At 41.2% G+C, this 17,662-nt stretch overlaps 2 long non-coding RNA genes across 2 annotated transcripts; both read left to right on the forward strand.

Moving 5' to 3' along the window:
* The first annotated feature begins 9,202 nt into the window (after positions 1 to 9,202).
* On the forward strand, positions 9,203 to 9,613 carry LOC306974601. The gene is made up of 3 exons (XR_013793651.1): positions 9,203 to 9,269; positions 9,348 to 9,420; positions 9,599 to 9,613. It is a non-coding gene; the product is annotated as an uncharacterized lncRNA (long non-coding RNA).
* Positions 9,614 to 15,255: 5,642 nt separating this feature from the next.
* On the forward strand, positions 15,256 to 16,416 carry LOC306974738. Its single transcript, XR_013793657.1, has 3 exons — positions 15,256 to 15,325; positions 16,127 to 16,237; positions 16,400 to 16,416. It is a non-coding gene; the product is annotated as an uncharacterized lncRNA (long non-coding RNA).
* Positions 16,417 to 17,662: the final 1,246 nt, after the last annotated feature.

A 17,662-nucleotide genomic window follows, 5' to 3' on the forward strand; every position in this document is an offset into this window, starting at 1 on the left:
TCAACTCTTAGCTTTTTGCATTGTCACAGCAAAAAAAACATCTCCAATGCAGGGTCAGTGTCAGGGATGAACATAATTGTTAAAAAAAAGTATGGTTTTGGTTTGTTTTCACAAGTGAGACCTGAGGAAACTGACGGTTATTCAGAAACTTGAAACTGAGTTTTTGGAAAAACTGTGTGATCAAACTTGACCAAACCTTAGTTTCTTGTACGGGGTAGGACCCTGTATAACATACTAAAGAATCAGCCATCTAGCATTCATGGATTTGGAGAAACAGCAATCTCTGTTTTTATGGGCGCAAACGCGTTCTCTAGCGGAGAACACTCACTTTTAGGAACTCAGCTTTTTGCATTGTCACAGCAAAAAAAACATCTCAAATGCAGAGTCATTCAGAAACTTGCAACTGACTTTATGGAAAAACTGTGTGATCAAACTTGACCAAACCTTGGTTTCTTGTACGGGGTGGGACCCTGTATACTAAAGAATCAGCCATCTAGCATTCATGGTTTTGGAGAAACAGCAATCTCTGTTTTTATGGGCGCAAACGCGTTCTCTAGCTGAGAACACTCAGTTTTAGGAACTCTTAGCTTTTTGCATTGTCACAGCAAAAAAACATCTCCAATGCAGAGTCAGTGTCAGGGATGAACATAAATGTCAAAAAAAGTATGGTTTTGGGTTTTTTTCACAAGTGAGACCTGAGGAAACTGACGGTTATTCAGAAACTTGAAACTGACTTCTCTAGCTGAGAGAAGTCAGTTTCCAAAACCATGTAGCATTCATGGTTTTGGAGAAACAGCAATCTCTGTTTTTATGGGCGCAAACGCGTTCTCTAGCTGAGACCACTCACTTTTAGGAACTCTTAGCTTTTTGCATTGTCACAGCAAAAAAAACATCTCAAATGCAGAGTCATTCAGAAACTTGCAACTGACTTTATTTAAAAACTGTGTGATCAAACTTGACCAAACCTTGGTTTCTTGTACGGGGTAGGACCCTGTATAAACATACTAAAGAGTCAGCCATCTAACATTCATGGTTTTGGAGAAACAGCAATCTCTGTCTTTATGGGCGCAAACGCGTTCTCTAGCTGAGAACACTCACTTTTAACAACTCTTAGCTTTTGCATTGTCACAGCAAAAAAACATCTCCAATGCAGAGTCAGTGTTAGGGCTGAACATAAATGTCAAAAAAGTATGGTTTTGGGTTGTTTTCACAAGGGAGACCTGAGGAAACTGACGGTTATTCAGAAACTTGAAACTGAGTTTTTGGAAAAACTGTGTGATCAAACTTGACCAAACCTTGGTTTCTTGTACGGGGTAGGACCCTGTATAAACATACTAAAGAATCAGCCATCTAGCATTCATGGTTTTGGAGAAACAGCAATCTCTGTTTTTATGGGCGCAAACGCGTTCTCTAGCTGAGGACACTCACTTTTAGGAACTCTTAGCTTTTTGCATTGTCACAGCAAAAAAAACCATCTCCAATACAGAGTCAGTGTCAGGGATGAACATAAATGTCAAAAAAGTATGGTTTTGGGTTGTTTTCACAAGTGAGACCTGAGGAAACTGACGGTTATTCAGAAACTTGAAACTGAGTTTTTGGAAAAACTGTGTGATCAAACTTGGCCAAACCTTGGTTTCTTGCACGGGGTGGGACCCTGTATAACATACTAAAGAATCAGCCATCTAGCATTCATGGATTTGGAGAAACAGCAATCTCTGTTTTTATGGGCGCAAACGCGTTCTCTAGCTGAGAACACTCACTTTTATCAACTCTTCGCTTTTTGCATTGTCACAGCAAAAAAACATCTCAAATGCAGAGTCAGTGTCAGGGATGAAGATCCCTTTCAAAAAGGGATGAACATAAATGTCAAAAAAGTATGGTTTTGGATTGTTTTCACAAGTGAGACCTGAGGAAACTGACGGTTATTCAGAAACTTGAAACTGAGTTTTTGGAAAAACTGTGTGATCAAACTTGACCAAACCTTAGTTTCTTGTACGGGGTAGGACCCTGTATAACATACTAAAGAATCAGCCATCTAGCATTCATGGATTTGGAGAAACAGCAATCTCTGTTTTTATGGGCGCAAACGCGTTCTCTAGCGGAGAACACTCACTTTTAGGAACTCAGCTTTTTGCATTGTCACAGCAAAAAAAACATCTCAAATGCAGAGTCATTCAGAAACTTGCAACTGACTTTATGGAAAAACTGTGTGATCAAACTTGACCAAACCTTGGTTTCTTGTACGGGGTGGGACCCTGTATACTAAAGAATCAGCCATCTAGCATTCATGGTTTTGGAGAAACAGCAATCTCTGTTTTTATGGGCGCAAACGCGTTCTCTAGCTGAGAACACTCAGTTTTAGGAACTCTTAGCTTTTTGCATTGTCACAGCAAAAAAACATCTCCAATGCAGAGTCAGTGTCAGGGATGAACATAAATGTCAAAAAAAGTATGGTTTTGGGTTTTTTTCACAAGTGAGACCTGAGGAAACTGACGGTTATTCAGAAACTTGAAACTGACTTCTCTAGCTGAGAGAAGTCAGTTTCCAAAACCATGTAGCATTCATGGTTTTGGAGAAACAGCAATCTCTGTTTTTATGGGCGCAAACGCGTTCTCTAGCTGAGACCACTCTCTTTTAGGAACTCTTAGCTTTTTGCATTGTCACAGCAGAAAAATCTCAAATGCAGAGTCATTCAGAAACTTGCAACTGACTTTATTTAAAAACTGTGTGATCAAACTTGACCAAACCTTGGTTTCTTGTACGGGGTAGGACCCTGTATAAACATACTAAAGAATCAGCCATCTAACATTCATGGTTTTGGAGAAACAGCAATCTCTGTTTTTATGGGCGCAAACGCGTTCTCTAGCTGAGAACACTCACTTTTAACAACTCTTAGCTTTTTGCATTGTCACAGCAAAAAAAAATCTCCAATGCAGAGTCAGTGTCAGGGATGAACATAAATGTCAAAAAAGTATGGTTTTGGGTTGTTTTCACAAGTGAGACCTGAGGAAACTGACGGTTATTCAGAAACTTGAAACTGAGTTTTTGGAAAAACTGTGTGATCAAACTTGGCCAAACCTTGGTTTCTTGCACGGGGTGGGACCCTGTATAACATACTAAAGAATCAGCCATCTAGCATTCATGGATTTGGAGAAACAGCAATCTCTGTTTTTATGGGCGCAAACGCGTTCTCTAGCTGAGAACACTCACTTTTAGGAACTCTTAGCTTTTTGCATAGTCACAACAACAAAAAACATCTCAAATGCAGAGTCATTCAGAAACTTGCAACTGACTTTATTTAAAAACTGTGTGATCAAACTTGACCAAACCTTGGTTTCTTGTACGGGGTAGGACCCTGTATAAACATACTAAAGAATCAGCCATCTAACATTCATGGTTTTGGAGAAACAGCAATCTCTGTCTTTATGGGCGCAAACGCGTTCTCTAGCTGAGAAAACTCACTTTTAACAACTCTTAGCTTTTGCATTGTCACAGCAAAAAAACATCTCCAATGCAGAGTCAGTGTCAGGGATGAAGATCCCTTTCAAAAAGGGATGAACATAAATGTAAAAAAAAGTATGGTTTTGGGTTGTTTTCACAAGTGAGACCTGAGGAAACTGACGGTTATTCAGAAACTTGAAACTGAGTTTTTGGAAAAACTGTGTGATCAAACTTGGCCAAACCTTGGTTTCTTGCACGGGGTGGGAGCCTGTATAACATACTAAAGAATCAGCCATCTAGCATTCATGGTTTTGGAGAAACAGCAATCTCTGTTTTTATGGGCGCAAACGCGTTCTCTAGCTGAGAACACTCACTTTTAGGAACTCTTAGCTTTTTGCATTGTCACAGCAAAAAAACATCTCCAATGCAGAGTCAGTGTCAGGGATGAAGATCCCTTTCAAAAAAAGTATGGTTTTGGGTTGTTTTCACAAGTGAGACCTGAGGAAACTGACGGTTATTCAGAAACCTGAAACAGACTTTATGGAAAAACTGTGTGATCAAACCTGACCAAACCTTGGTTTCTTGTACGGGGTAGGACCCTGTATAAACATACTAAAGAATCAGCCATCTAGCATTCATGGTTTTGGAGAAACAGCAATCTCTGTTTTTATGGGCGCAAACGCGTTCTCTAGCTGAGAACACTCAGTTTTAGGAACTCTTAGCTTTTTGCATTGTCACAGCAAAAAAACATCTCCAATGCAGAGTCAGTGTCAGGGATGAACATAAATGTCAAAAAAGTATGGTTTTGGTTTGTTTTCACAAGTGAGACCTGAGGAAACTGACGGTTATTCAGAAACTTGAAACTGACTATGTGATCAAACTTGGCCAAACCTTGGTTTCTCGCACGGGGTGGGAGCCTGTATAACATACTAAAGAATCAGACATCTAGCATTCATGGTTTTGGAGAAACAGCAATCTCTGTTTTTATGGGCGCAAACGCGTTCTCTAGATGAGAACACTCACTTTTAACAACTCTTAGCTTTTGCATTGTCACAGCAAAAAAACATCTCCAATGCAGAGTCAGTGTCAGGGATGAAGATCCCTTTAAAAAAAAGTATGGTTTTGGGTTGTTTTCACAAGTGAGACCTGAGGAAACTGACGGTTATTCAGAAACTTGAAACTGACTTCTCTAGCTGAGAGAAGTCAGTTTCCAAAACCATGTAGCATTCATGGTTTTGGAGAAACAGCAATCTCTGTTTTTATGGGCGCAAACGCGTTCTCTAGCTGAGACCACTCACTTTTAACAACTCTTAGCTTTTGCATTGTCACAGCAAAAAAACATCTCCAATGCAGAGTCAGTGTCAGGGATGAAGATCCCTTTCAAAAAAAGTATGGTTTTGGGTTGTTTTCACAAGTGAGACCTGAGGAAACTGACGGTTATTCAGAAACTTGAAACTGAGTTCTCTAGCTGAGAGAAGTCAGTTTCCAAAACCATCTAGCATTCATGGTTTTGGAGAAACAGCAATCTCTGTTTTTATGGGCGCAAACGCGTTCTCTAGCTGAGAACACTCACTTTTATCAACTCTTAGCTTTTTGCATTGTCACAGCAAAAAAAACATCTCCAATGCAGGGTCAGTGTCAGGGATGAACATAATTGTTAAAAAAAAGTATGGTTTTGGTTTGTTTTCACAAGTGAGACCTGAGGAAACTGACGGTTATTCAGAAACTTGAAACTGAGTTTTTGGAAAAACTGTGTGATCAAACTTGACCAAACCTTAGTTTCTTGTACGGGGTAGGACCCTGTATAACATACTAAAGAATCAGCCATCTAGCATTCATGGATTTGGAGAAACAGCAATCTCTGTTTTTATGGGCGCAAACGCGTTCTCTAGCGGAGAACACTCACTTTTAGGAACTCAGCTTTTTGCATTGTCACAGCAAAAAAAACATCTCAAATGCAGAGTCATTCAGAAACTTGCAACTGACTTTATGGAAAAACTGTGTGATCAAACTTGACCAAACCTTGGTTTCTTGTACGGGGTGGGACCCTGTATACTAAAGAATCAGCCATCTAGCATTCATGGTTTTGGAGAAACAGCAATCTCTGTTTTTATGGGCGCAAACGCGTTCTCTAGCTGAGAACACTCAGTTTTAGGAACTCTTAGCTTTTTGCATTGTCACAGCAAAAAAACATCTCCAATGCAGAGTCAGTGTCAGGGATGAACATAAATGTCAAAAAAAGTATGGTTTTGGGTTTTTTTCACAAGTGAGACCTGAGGAAACTGACGGTTATTCAGAAACTTGAAACTGACTTCTCTAGCTGAGAGAAGTCAGTTTCCAAAACCATGTAGCATTCATGGTTTTGGAGAAACAGCAATCTCTGTTTTTATGGGCGCAAACGCGTTCTCTAGCTGAGACCACTCTCTTTTAGGAACTCTTAGCTTTTTGCATTGTCACAGCAGAAAAATCTCAAATGCAGAGTCATTCAGAAACTTGCAACTGACTTTATTTAAAAACTGTGTGATCAAACTTGACCAAACCTTGGTTTCTTGTACGGGGTAGGACCCTGTATAAACATACTAAAGAATCAGCCATCTAACATTCATGGTTTTGGAGAAACAGCAATCTCTGTTTTTATGGGCGCAAACGCGTTCTCTAGCTGAGAACACTCACTTTTAACAACTCTTAGCTTTTTGCATTGTCACAGCAAAAAAAAATCTCCAATGCAGAGTCAGTGTCAGGGATGAACATAAATGTCAAAAAAGTATGGTTTTGGGTTGTTTTCACAAGTGAGACCTGAGGAAACTGACGGTTATTCAGAAACTTGAAACTGAGTTTTTGGAAAAACTGTGTGATCAAACTTGGCCAAACCTTGGTTTCTTGCACGGGGTGGGACCCTGTATAACATACTAAAGAATCAGCCATCTAGCATTCATGGATTTGGAGAAACAGCAATCTCTGTTTTTATGGGCGCAAACGCGTTCTCTAGCTGAGAACACTCACTTTTAGGAACTCTTAGCTTTTTGCATAGTCACAACAACAAAAAACATCTCAAATGCAGAGTCATTCAGAAACTTGCAACTGACTTTATTTAAAAACTGTGTGATCAAACTTGACCAAACCTTGGTTTCTTGTACGGGGTAGGACCCTGTATAAACATACTAAAGAATCAGCCATCTAACATTCATGGTTTTGGAGAAACAGCAATCTCTGTCTTTATGGGCGCAAACGCGTTCTCTAGCTGAGAAAACTCACTTTTAACAACTCTTAGCTTTTGCATTGTCACAGCAAAAAAACATCTCCAATGCAGAGTCAGTGTCAGGGATGAAGATCCCTTTCAAAAAGGGATGAACATAAATGTAAAAAAAAGTATGGTTTTGGGTTGTTTTCACAAGTGAGACCTGAGGAAACTGACGGTTATTCAGAAACTTGAAACTGAGTTTTTGGAAAAACTGTGTGATCAAACTTGGCCAAACCTTGGTTTCTTGCACGGGGTGGGAGCCTGTATAACATACTAAAGAATCAGCCATCTAGCATTCATGGTTTTGGAGAAACAGCAATCTCTGTTTTTATGGGCGCAAACGCGTTCTCTAGCTGAGAACACTCACTTTTAGGAACTCTTAGCTTTTTGCATTGTCACAGCAAAAAAACATCTCCAATGCAGAGTCAGTGTCAGGGATGAAGATCCCTTTCAAAAAAAGTATGGTTTTGGGTTGTTTTCACAAGTGAGACCTGAGGAAACTGACGGTTATTCAGAAACCTGAAACAGACTTTATGGAAAAACTGTGTGATCAAACCTGACCAAACCTTGGTTTCTTGTACGGGGTAGGACCCTGTATAAACATACTAAAGAATCAGCCATCTAGCATTCATGGTTTTGGAGAAACAGCAATCTCTGTTTTTATGGGCGCAAACGCGTTCTCTAGCTGAGAACACTCAGTTTTAGGAACTCTTAGCTTTTTGCATTGTCACAGCAAAAAAACATCTCCAATGCAGAGTCAGTGTCAGGGATGAACATAAATGTCAAAAAAGTATGGTTTTGGTTTGTTTTCACAAGTGAGACCTGAGGAAACTGACGGTTATTCAGAAACTTGAAACTGACTATGTGATCAAACTTGGCCAAACCTTGGTTTCTCGCACGGGGTGGGAGCCTGTATAACATACTAAAGAATCAGACATCTAGCATTCATGGTTTTGGAGAAACAGCAATCTCTGTTTTTATGGGCGCAAACGCGTTCTCTAGATGAGAACACTCACTTTTAACAACTCTTAGCTTTTGCATTGTCACAGCAAAAAAACATCTCCAATGCAGAGTCAGTGTCAGGGATGAAGATCCCTTTAAAAAAAAGTATGGTTTTGGGTTGTTTTCACAAGTGAGACCTGAGGAAACTGACGGTTATTCAGAAACTTGAAACTGACTTCTCTAGCTGAGAGAAGTCAGTTTCCAAAACCATGTAGCATTCATGGTTTTGGAGAAACAGCAATCTCTGTTTTTATGGGCGCAAACGCGTTCTCTAGCTGAGACCACTCACTTTTAACAACTCTTAGCTTTTGCATTGTCACAGCAAAAAAACATCTCCAATGCAGAGTCAGTGTCAGGGATGAAGATCCCTTTCAAAAAAAGTATGGTTTTGGGTTGTTTTCACAAGTGAGACCTGAGGAAACTGACGGTTATTCAGAAACTTGAAACTGAGTTCTCTAGCTGAGAGAAGTCAGTTTCCAAAACCATCTAGCATTCATGGTTTTGGAGAAACAGCAATCTCTGTTTTTATGGGCGCAAACGCGTTCTCTAGCTGAGAACACTCACTTTTATCAACTCTTAGCTTTTTGCATTGTCACAGCAAAAAAAACATCTCCAATGCAGGGTCAGTGTCAGGGATGAACATAATTGTTAAAAAAAAGTATGGTTTTGGTTTGTTTTCACAAGTGAGACCTGAGGAAACTGACGGTTATTCAGAAACTTGAAACTGACTTTATGGAAAAACTGTGTGATCAAACTTAACCAAACCTTGGTTTCTTGTACGGGGTAGGACCCTGTATAAACATACTAAAGAATCAGCCATCTAACATTCATGGTTTTGGAGAAACAGCAATCTCTGTTTTTATGGGCGCAAACGCGTTCTCTAGCTGAGAACACTCACTTTTATCAACTCTTAGCTTTTTGCATTGTCACAGAAAAAAAAAACATCTCCAATGCAGGGTCAGTGTCAGGGATGAACATAATTGTTAAAAAAAAGTATGGTTTTGGTTTGTTTTCACAAGTGAGACCTGAGGAAACTGACGGTTATTCAGAAACTTGAAACTGACTTTATGGAAAAACTGTGTGATCAAACTTGGCCAAACCTTGGTTTCTTGCACGGGGTGGGAGCCTGTATAACATACTAAAGAATCAGCCATCTAGCATTCATGGTTTTGGAGAAACAGCAATCTCTGTTTTTATGGGCGCAAACGCGTTCTCTAGCTCTTAGCTTTTTGCATTGTCACAGCAAAAAAACATCTCCAATGCAGAGTCAGTGTCAGGGATGAAGATCCCTTTCCAAAAAAGTATGGTTTTGGGTTATTTTCACAAGTGAGACCTGAGGAAACTGACGGTTATTCAGAAACTTGCAACTGACTTTATGGAAAAACTGTGTGATCAAACTTGACCAAACCTTGGTTTCTTGCACGGGGTGGGACCCTGTATAACATACTAAAGAATCAGCCATCTAACATTCATGGTTTTGGAGAAACAGCAATCTCTGTTTTTATGGGCGCAATTCTAGAAGAAAGTATGACCAAAGAGGATGAAGAGTTTATGCTGGACAACTTCGTGACCTTCTTTATCGCAGGTGAGGGTTTTGGTTTTCTCTCGCTTGGCTGATGTTGGTCATTTGTTGAGGTCATTGTGTTATGGACTGTCATTACAGGTCAGGAGACGACAGCCAATCAGCTCGCCTTCTGCACGATGGAGCTGGGCAGACAACCGGACATACTGGAGAAGTGAGGATGCATGCAGTAACCTATTGATGAACTCAGAATAAATATCCTGTAACATTTTTTATGAAAACGTGAACTTTGATGGAAAACTCCTGGACAGCCGAGAGATGACCTCGGCGTGCCGAGATCATCAATTCAACATTTGTAATGCTTCATAAATTCTTACTGTGCTCTCTCCCAGACTGAAGAAAGAGGTGTTGTGATATGTATTGGAACTATAGGCGGAGTGATACACTTGGCGGTAGTACCAGCCACATTGCCATGAGTTGTATGTTCCCAGATACACGGAAGTAAACACACATACGTTAACCTATCTCCGAGCCTCATTTCTAAGTATTAACTAATACTTCATGGTGGCAGCGGAAAAGAATCGCCTTCGTGATCGCCATACGGGACTGATATGTGCCTGACGTGAGTCTCCAGGAATTTTGTCCGAGGATAATTTTGCGTGTCGACTCGGCGGGCAGAGCGGCTAGCGGGAGCAAGCTTGGCGGCTAAGAGAAACAACGAACGTGTACACAAGGAAAACAATGGCATCACACTTACCGGTAATGAATTGGTCCGACCCGGATCTGAGTGAGGCTATCTCTCTATTTAAACAGAAAATGTGTCTTTACATAGAAGACGAAGAAATAGAGGACGAAGCTAAACAAGCTAGGAAAATATGCCGAGGCATTGGAGATGAAGGGCTAAAAAGACTGAATGCTAGCGGGCTCAGCGAGGCTAACAAGAAAAAAACGGAACATCTGTGGAACTTTTTTGAAGGTCAACTAAAGTTAAACGTGAACTTTAGGATACACAGACTTCATTTAATGCAATACAGACAGAAGCATGATGAAAACATTGATGATTTTGTGACTAGAGCCAGGACTTTAGCGCTGAAATGCCAGTTCACCGATGAAGAACTAAACGAACGTCTGATCGAGCTCATCATTGCCAGTACGCCACACGATGCTCTGAGGAATGATCTGTACAGCAAACCACCAGGGTACTCCGTGGCTGATGTGCTGTGATGAAAGAAGGAAGGAAATATGAAGCATTATCAGCAGGCAATGAACAGCTAAACCAACTCGGTCTGTCGACTTCAGAAAAAGTTCATGCCAAACACAGAGGACGAGCATGTCAGAACTGTGGCACGAGTCACAAACCGCGCCAGTGCCCTGCATACCACGACGAGTGTAATACTTGTGGCGTGAAAGGCCACTGGGCAAGGTGCTGCAGGAAAAAGAGACAACAGAAGCCAGACTCAAATACAAGGAAAATAAGTAAGTCCCATCTACCACAAAACAAGCAGTACAAACACCAGGCAAACAAGGGAAAGCACAGGCTACAGCACAAAGCCAGAATTGACGTGGTTGATAGTAATCGAGTGGAATTGTTGCTGATACATGCATTCTTCATCTGGCTCTTGACTGTCAGTGAAAAATGCATGCACAGCATCAACAGCAATCCGCCTAGAGAAGAAGCCTACACAACACTGAATGTGAGACCACCTGATGTAGCAGGCTATGGACACACACTTCGCCTGAAAATAGACACAGGTGCATCAGGGAACACTCTCCCACTGCGCACATTCAAACAGATGTATGGAAGCGACACACGTACATATAAAAGACTGAAGAAAAACAACCTGAAACTGTCTGCCTACAGTGGTCATGAGATACCTTGCTATGGAACTATCAACATCCCATGCCAGTACAAGGAATCCAGATGGATAAGCGCCAAGTTCTACGTCGTGGACGTACCAGGGCCAGCTGTTGTTGGACTGCCCACGAGTGAACTGTTGAACCTTGTCACTCTGCATGTGGACACGGTCAAGCAAAAGGACAACAAAAAAGGAAAAGCAACAAGCAAAACAACTGAAAATAACCACCTGTGAGGATCTGATAAAAGAATACCCAAGTCAGTTCGACAAAATAGGAAACTTCGAGGGTACTGCGAAACTCATCCTGAAGCCTGATGCCGAACCATTCATCGACCCACCACGGAAATGCAGCATCCACATCAAAGACAAGCTCCAAGATGAACTGAGCAAGCTCGTTGAACAAGATGTTCTACGGAAAGTAGAACACCACACTGATTGGTGCTCCAGCCTAGCGTTCAGCACAAAGAAGGACAAATCTCTACGCATATGCCTAGACCCACAAAAACTAAATGCCAGCCTGAAAAGATGCCCACATAAGATACCTACGGTCGAGGAACTGAATCCAAAATTTGCAAATGCCAAGATCTTCAGCAAGCTCGATGCGAAAGCAGGATATTGGTCAATACATCTTGACGAAGAATCACAAATCCTGACAACGTTCCGCACCCCATTCGGTAGATACTGCTGGAAACGTCTGCCATTTGGACTGAGTGTGTCTCAGGATCTCTTCCAGGCCAAGATGGACCAAATTCTGGAAGGACTTGAAGGCGTGGCCAGCATAGCCGATGACATAGTCATATATGGAAAGGACGAAAACGAGCACGACAGCAACCTGACTGCCCTGATGGAACGGGTCGTAGAAGCAGGTATGGTGTTTAACAGTGATAAATGTGTCATCAAGCAGAACAACGTTTCATTTTTTGGCAACTTGTACACAGACAGTGGCATAAAACCAGATCCTGCAAAAATAAGAGACATACAGAAAATGCCAACGCCCCAAAACAAAGATGAACTGCACAGATTCATGGGGATGTTGACTTATCTTACGTACATACCAAAGTTTGCAGAGAAAGCGCACACCATAAGAGGACTACTGAAAAATGACGCCCTGTGGTTATGGGAAGCAGACCACCAGAAATGCTTTGAAGATTTGAAGTCTGCCATCACAGAGGATGCATGTCTAAAATACTATGACGCCAACACACCCCTGACGCTCGAAGTGGATGCATCACAGAAAGGCCTGGGTATAGCGCTGGTGCAGAACAACAGACCTATTGCATTCGGATCAAAGACCCTAACTGAGTGCCAATCAAGGTACAGCAACATTGAACGGGAAATGCTTGCAATAGTTTATGGCAGGGGTGCCCAAAGTGGGGCCCGCGGGCCAAATTTGGCCCGCCGGAACAATTAGGTTGGCCCGCCAGAGGGTGACCTACTTTTGCGCCGCATCTGGTCAATAACTCTCTCTCCCGTTCATTCTCAATGGCAAATATAGATGCAGTTCACTTTTTGTCCACCAGGTACAGGTGGTGCTGCTGTTTCCATTTTGCTCTATATTGCTACAATAATTGATTTTGTTCTACTAAAACTAGGCTTTTTGTAGCATGTTAACCCCTTAACTCCCACCTTAACCGAGCGCATTTTCTCCAGTTTGGCTTTACCCCAATCCAAAAGCTTCTGCTGCAAAAGCTGTGAAAATAGCAACAAAACTGAGACGAAAACAATGATGGAAATGTGACAAAAAAAGTGAGAAAACATTGACAAAAAAGTGACAAAGAATTGATGAAAAAGTGGCCAAAATGTCACTAAAATGTCACAAGAAATGGACAAAAAAATGACAAAAATGTGACAAAAAATAACAAAAATATGATAAAAATTTGACAAAAAATGACAAAGATTTGATGAAAAATTGACCCAAAAATGACAAAAAAGTTACAAAAATGAGTTGAATATCCAACAAAAAAATGATGGGAAAAAAATCTGATGTGAGGAAAAAGATCCTCTCGGTTCAGGTGGGAGTTAAGAGGTTAATTGCATAGATTGAATTAAATGCAAAGGTATACCAAAAAAGAAAATAAAGTAACTTTTATTATTTGCAGTTATGTGTTTCACGCTTGACATCGCCGTGTTTGGCCCGCGACTCACAGGCACTTTTTCATTTTGGCCCTCGGAGACAAAAAGTTTGGGCACCCCTGGTTTATGGAATGCAGCGATACCATACCTACCTGTACTGCAAGTCATTCACCGTGATAACAGATCACAAACCACTTGTCACCATCTGCTCAAAGCCACTGCACGCAGCGCCACCCCGGCTCCAGCGTATGTTGATCAAGACCCAAGGGTACAACTATGAAGTCAAATACCGGCCTGGAGCAGAAATGGTTCTGGCAGACACTCTCAGTTGGCTACCTAACCCTGAGAACGATGGGGACATTGAGTTGGATGAAAGGATAGATTGAATCGAAACTGAGTTTGAGGATCCAGAGAGGCATACTATTGCCGTGATAAACTTTTCACCTGAAAAACAAGACGCTCTGCGCAGCCAAACTGCTGATGATCCAAAGCTCCATGCGTTGAAAGAATTCATTCATCAGGGATGGCCTGAAAGCATTAAGGACCTACCTAAAGACCTACGTCCATACTGGTCTTTCAGAGATGAACTCGCAACAGAGTCAGGAGTCGTCTTCAAGGGCAGACAGGTACTCATCCCAGACTCCATGACTGAAGACATTCTCACACAACATGTGGCACATCAAGGCATCGAAAAAACACGCCGACTGGCAAGAGAATGTGTCTATTGGGTCAAGATGAATGATGACATCGAAAGAGTCTGCAGATCATACGGTGTATGTGCAGAACACCAAGATGCAAACCCCAAAGAAACTCTCAAACCACACGACATACCAACCAAACCGTGGCAGTCAATAGCCTCGGACCTTTTTGAAATCAATGGCCGCCACTACCTGTTGACTGTAGACAGATACTCAAAGTATCCACTTGTAGACGAAATGACCACTCAAGTAACCAGCCATGCAGTCACACAAAAAATGCAGTGCTACATGTCCTTGTTCGGACAACCGGATGAAATTTTGACAGATAATGGACCACAGTACACGGGGCAGGCTTTCCAACAGTTTGTGAAACGGTGGGGAATACGACATGTCACCAGCTCTCCCCACTACCCCAAAAGCAATGGGTTCATTGAAAGACACGTCCGACACATCAAAGCCATTGTCAAGAAAACACAGCAAAACAAAAGTGACCTCCACATAGCTTTGCTACAAGTAAGAGCGACACCAATTGACAGCAAGCTGCCTTCACCTGCAGAACTGCTCTTTGGTAGGCCTGTTACCACTTTATTGCCAAGCCGAGCAGACGCAGGTAAAGAGGGACACCGACAGCATGTGACCGTGTGGAACAAAGAGAGAAGGACATGGCACCCAGCAGTTGTCCAGCAAAAGTGCAATGAGCCAAGGAGCTACGTTGTCCAGACACCAAATGGAAATATGCTCAGGCGTAGCAGGAGCCATCTGCGTGGACCATACAACACACAGGTGCAGCAGACTGTGAAAAGAACCCATCTTGTAGAACCACCAACACTGGATGAAGACCAGGAGGATCGCAGTGACCAAACAAAGACTGCACCACCCCCTGAACTCGAAAGTAAACCACCAGACCCCAACAGCACCCAGCCAGTCCGCACACGATTCGGAAGGGCTGTGGTCAAACCAACGCACTACAGAGACTATGTCTAACAGCAAACACAATCCACATGGATAGAAGTAGTTTTTTGGTCACTTGCTAAGACTGAATTAATGTTGACAGTTTTAAATATGTCCCTATCACAATATGAGAGACATATGTTCTGCCTTAAAATAGTAATGTTAAAAAAAAAAAAAGAAAAAAGAAAAAAAGAAAAGAGTTAATAATTATATAGGAACGTGTTGAATAACAGCTAATGCTTAATATCCTAGCATGAATAATTTAACACAGTTCTTTGTTCTATTACCAATAAGGGTCTCAGCTAAACAGGGGGGATGTTGTGATATGTATTGGAACTATAGGCGGAGTGATACACTTGGCGGTAGTACCAGCCACATTGCCATGAGTTGTATGTTCCCAGATACACGGAAGTAAACACACATACGTTAACCTATCTCCGAGCCTCATTTCTAAGTATTAACTAATACTTCAGACGACGTCTTAGGAATGAAAAGAGAAATCAGCTACGACGACCTGGGAAACCTGACATACCTCACACAGGTACAGGGAATGAAGCATGTTTCTATTATTATAATTATTAGTAATGTAATAACTGACTGTAATAATGCAATATCTGTCAACATTTAGATAACTGTTTGGAAACAGTTAAAACATATGAATACCTTGTACTGCTATTCATGTGCAAGCTAAATAAATGTTTCCAAGCGGTTGTATTAAGTGGTTACAGTTTACGTTTGCTGTGAAATAATTTGCCTTAAGTCACGTTGGACAACTACAGGTATATCTTGGTTTTTCGAGTAGTATAGAGTACTGTGTCTAGAAAAAAAGGGATAGTAGATCATTTTTCTTCATCCATCTACCTTAAACATTTCCCCACCACCAGTAGTGATAGATTTTAGGTACAAAATAATGCCTGCAGAGGGTGCAAGAGCGGCATCTACATTGAATGCTCAGTGAAAACTAAAACAGTTCATAGCTGCTAAATTGTGCAGGGAGGAGAGTTTGATCCAGGACATGTTCAGAACAGGTATATTTGTTTCTCTGTGTGTGTGTGTGTGTGTGTGTGTGTGTGTGTGTGTGTGTGTGTGTGTGTGTGTGTGTGTGTGTGTGTGTGTGTGTGTGTGTGTGTGTGTGTGTGTGTGTGTGTGTGTGTGTGTGTGTGTGTGTGTGTGTGTGTGTGTGTGTGTGTGTGTGTGTGTGTGTGTGTGTGTGTGCGCGTGCGTGCGTGCGTGTGTGTGTGTAGGTGTGTGTGTTTTTTTTAGCGCTTGACCGTTTAAATCGCTTTTAAACCATTTACTGTAATATCTTACAACGAATATGAATCCCATGTATTCACTGTAGGTGCTGAAAGAGACACTCAGGATGTACCCGACTGCTCCTGGGACGTCCCGCGACCTGCAGGAGGACATGGTGATTGGCGGCATCCACATACCAGGAGGAGCCACCGCCATGGTAAGGAAAAAAATTCAACTTATTTTTTTTATTTTTCCACCTGAGCTGATGATACATTTGAAAAACATTGGTCTCATTGTCTCATTCATGTTTCATTCAAGAAGACTTTTTTTCTATTCTTAACTTTCCCCCCCACATTTAACCATTGTTTACTTATTTTAGTTTAACACCTATGTCACAAAAAGCTGATGACCTGAAGAAAAGTTTACAATATAGATAAGTAGATTACATTATAATGCTATGGCTGTGTTTCTGGTTGTTGGCAGATGGAGGCTAAAGTGGTGATGGCTAAACTCATCCAAAGGTTTGACTTCACCCTTGTCCCAGGACAGAGTTTTGACGTCAAAGACACCGCTTCACTCAGGCCAAAGAGCGGGGTCCTGTGCACTATCAACCATAGGAACGTCACATAAATTACTGATATGTTTGAATACTTTATACATGCTACTCAAAGGTTACATATATAATATATTTGGTTCAAAATGTTTATTCTTGTTTGCTGATAGTATGTCAGCATGATAAGAGTTGAAATAAAACAAGATCCCAACGAGGCACAAAACTGCTAACTTAAAGCAGCCACTAGAGGGCAGTGGTGCCTTTCTTTTCACACCTGCCAGTGGAAATAGTTTTAACAGTGTTGCGATCTCAAAAGAACTGAGTGCACGCACAGTCTTCTTCAACAAATGTGTGGTTCTTCTAACAGAAATACATTTAGAATCCATAGAGAGCACTGTAATGTGTTCACTGCAAATTCCTAGTATATATTATTTGGCTGCGTATTAATTGGCAGCTAATTTAAAGTGGCAGAATTTTGCTTAAGCTTTGAATGATATAATATTGTTCCCTTATGAAAAATATGTTTCGGTGCATGTTTGAGTGATCCTTATTCAGCCCATCTCCTCAAGAGAAGAAAAGGTGGTGCTCTTTGTGAAAGATTGGCCTTTTTGAATGGTCACAAATCTTAGCTGAAAAATAACTTTTACCTGCTAACCATATATTCAGGATTGAAAGTTATATGAGGTGAAGATACAGCATGAAAGTATTATAACTAATGCACAAGAACTGCGTTTCCCAACCAAGGGTACGGGGGACCTCTGGGGGTACTCGAGGAATATTCAGGGGGTACTTGGAATGATCTTAGATTAAAAAGGAAGATGAAACTGGCTACTATAAGAGCGTTATTTCTGAAAAGAAAGGCTATTTAAATGACACTTTGCAGTTATAATGTTTCATTTTTAGCTTTGTTTTGAGCACACAACATTGTCTTTTCACTAATAAAGTGTCATTTCAATGGGTTTCTTCTCAATAATCTACAAGACCCTTGAGGTGAGGCTACACAGAGTATAATGAAGGCAAGACAAAAAAGGTTTGGAACACACTGACTTTCTTTTAGTTCACCATTTTAAATGTTCTTCTATACTGCTG

The sequence above is a fragment of the Gobius niger genome, assembly GCF_951799975.1.
Source record: "Gobius niger genome assembly, chromosome: 15".
Taxonomy (NCBI): Eukaryota; Metazoa; Chordata; class Actinopteri; order Gobiiformes; family Gobiidae; genus Gobius; species Gobius niger.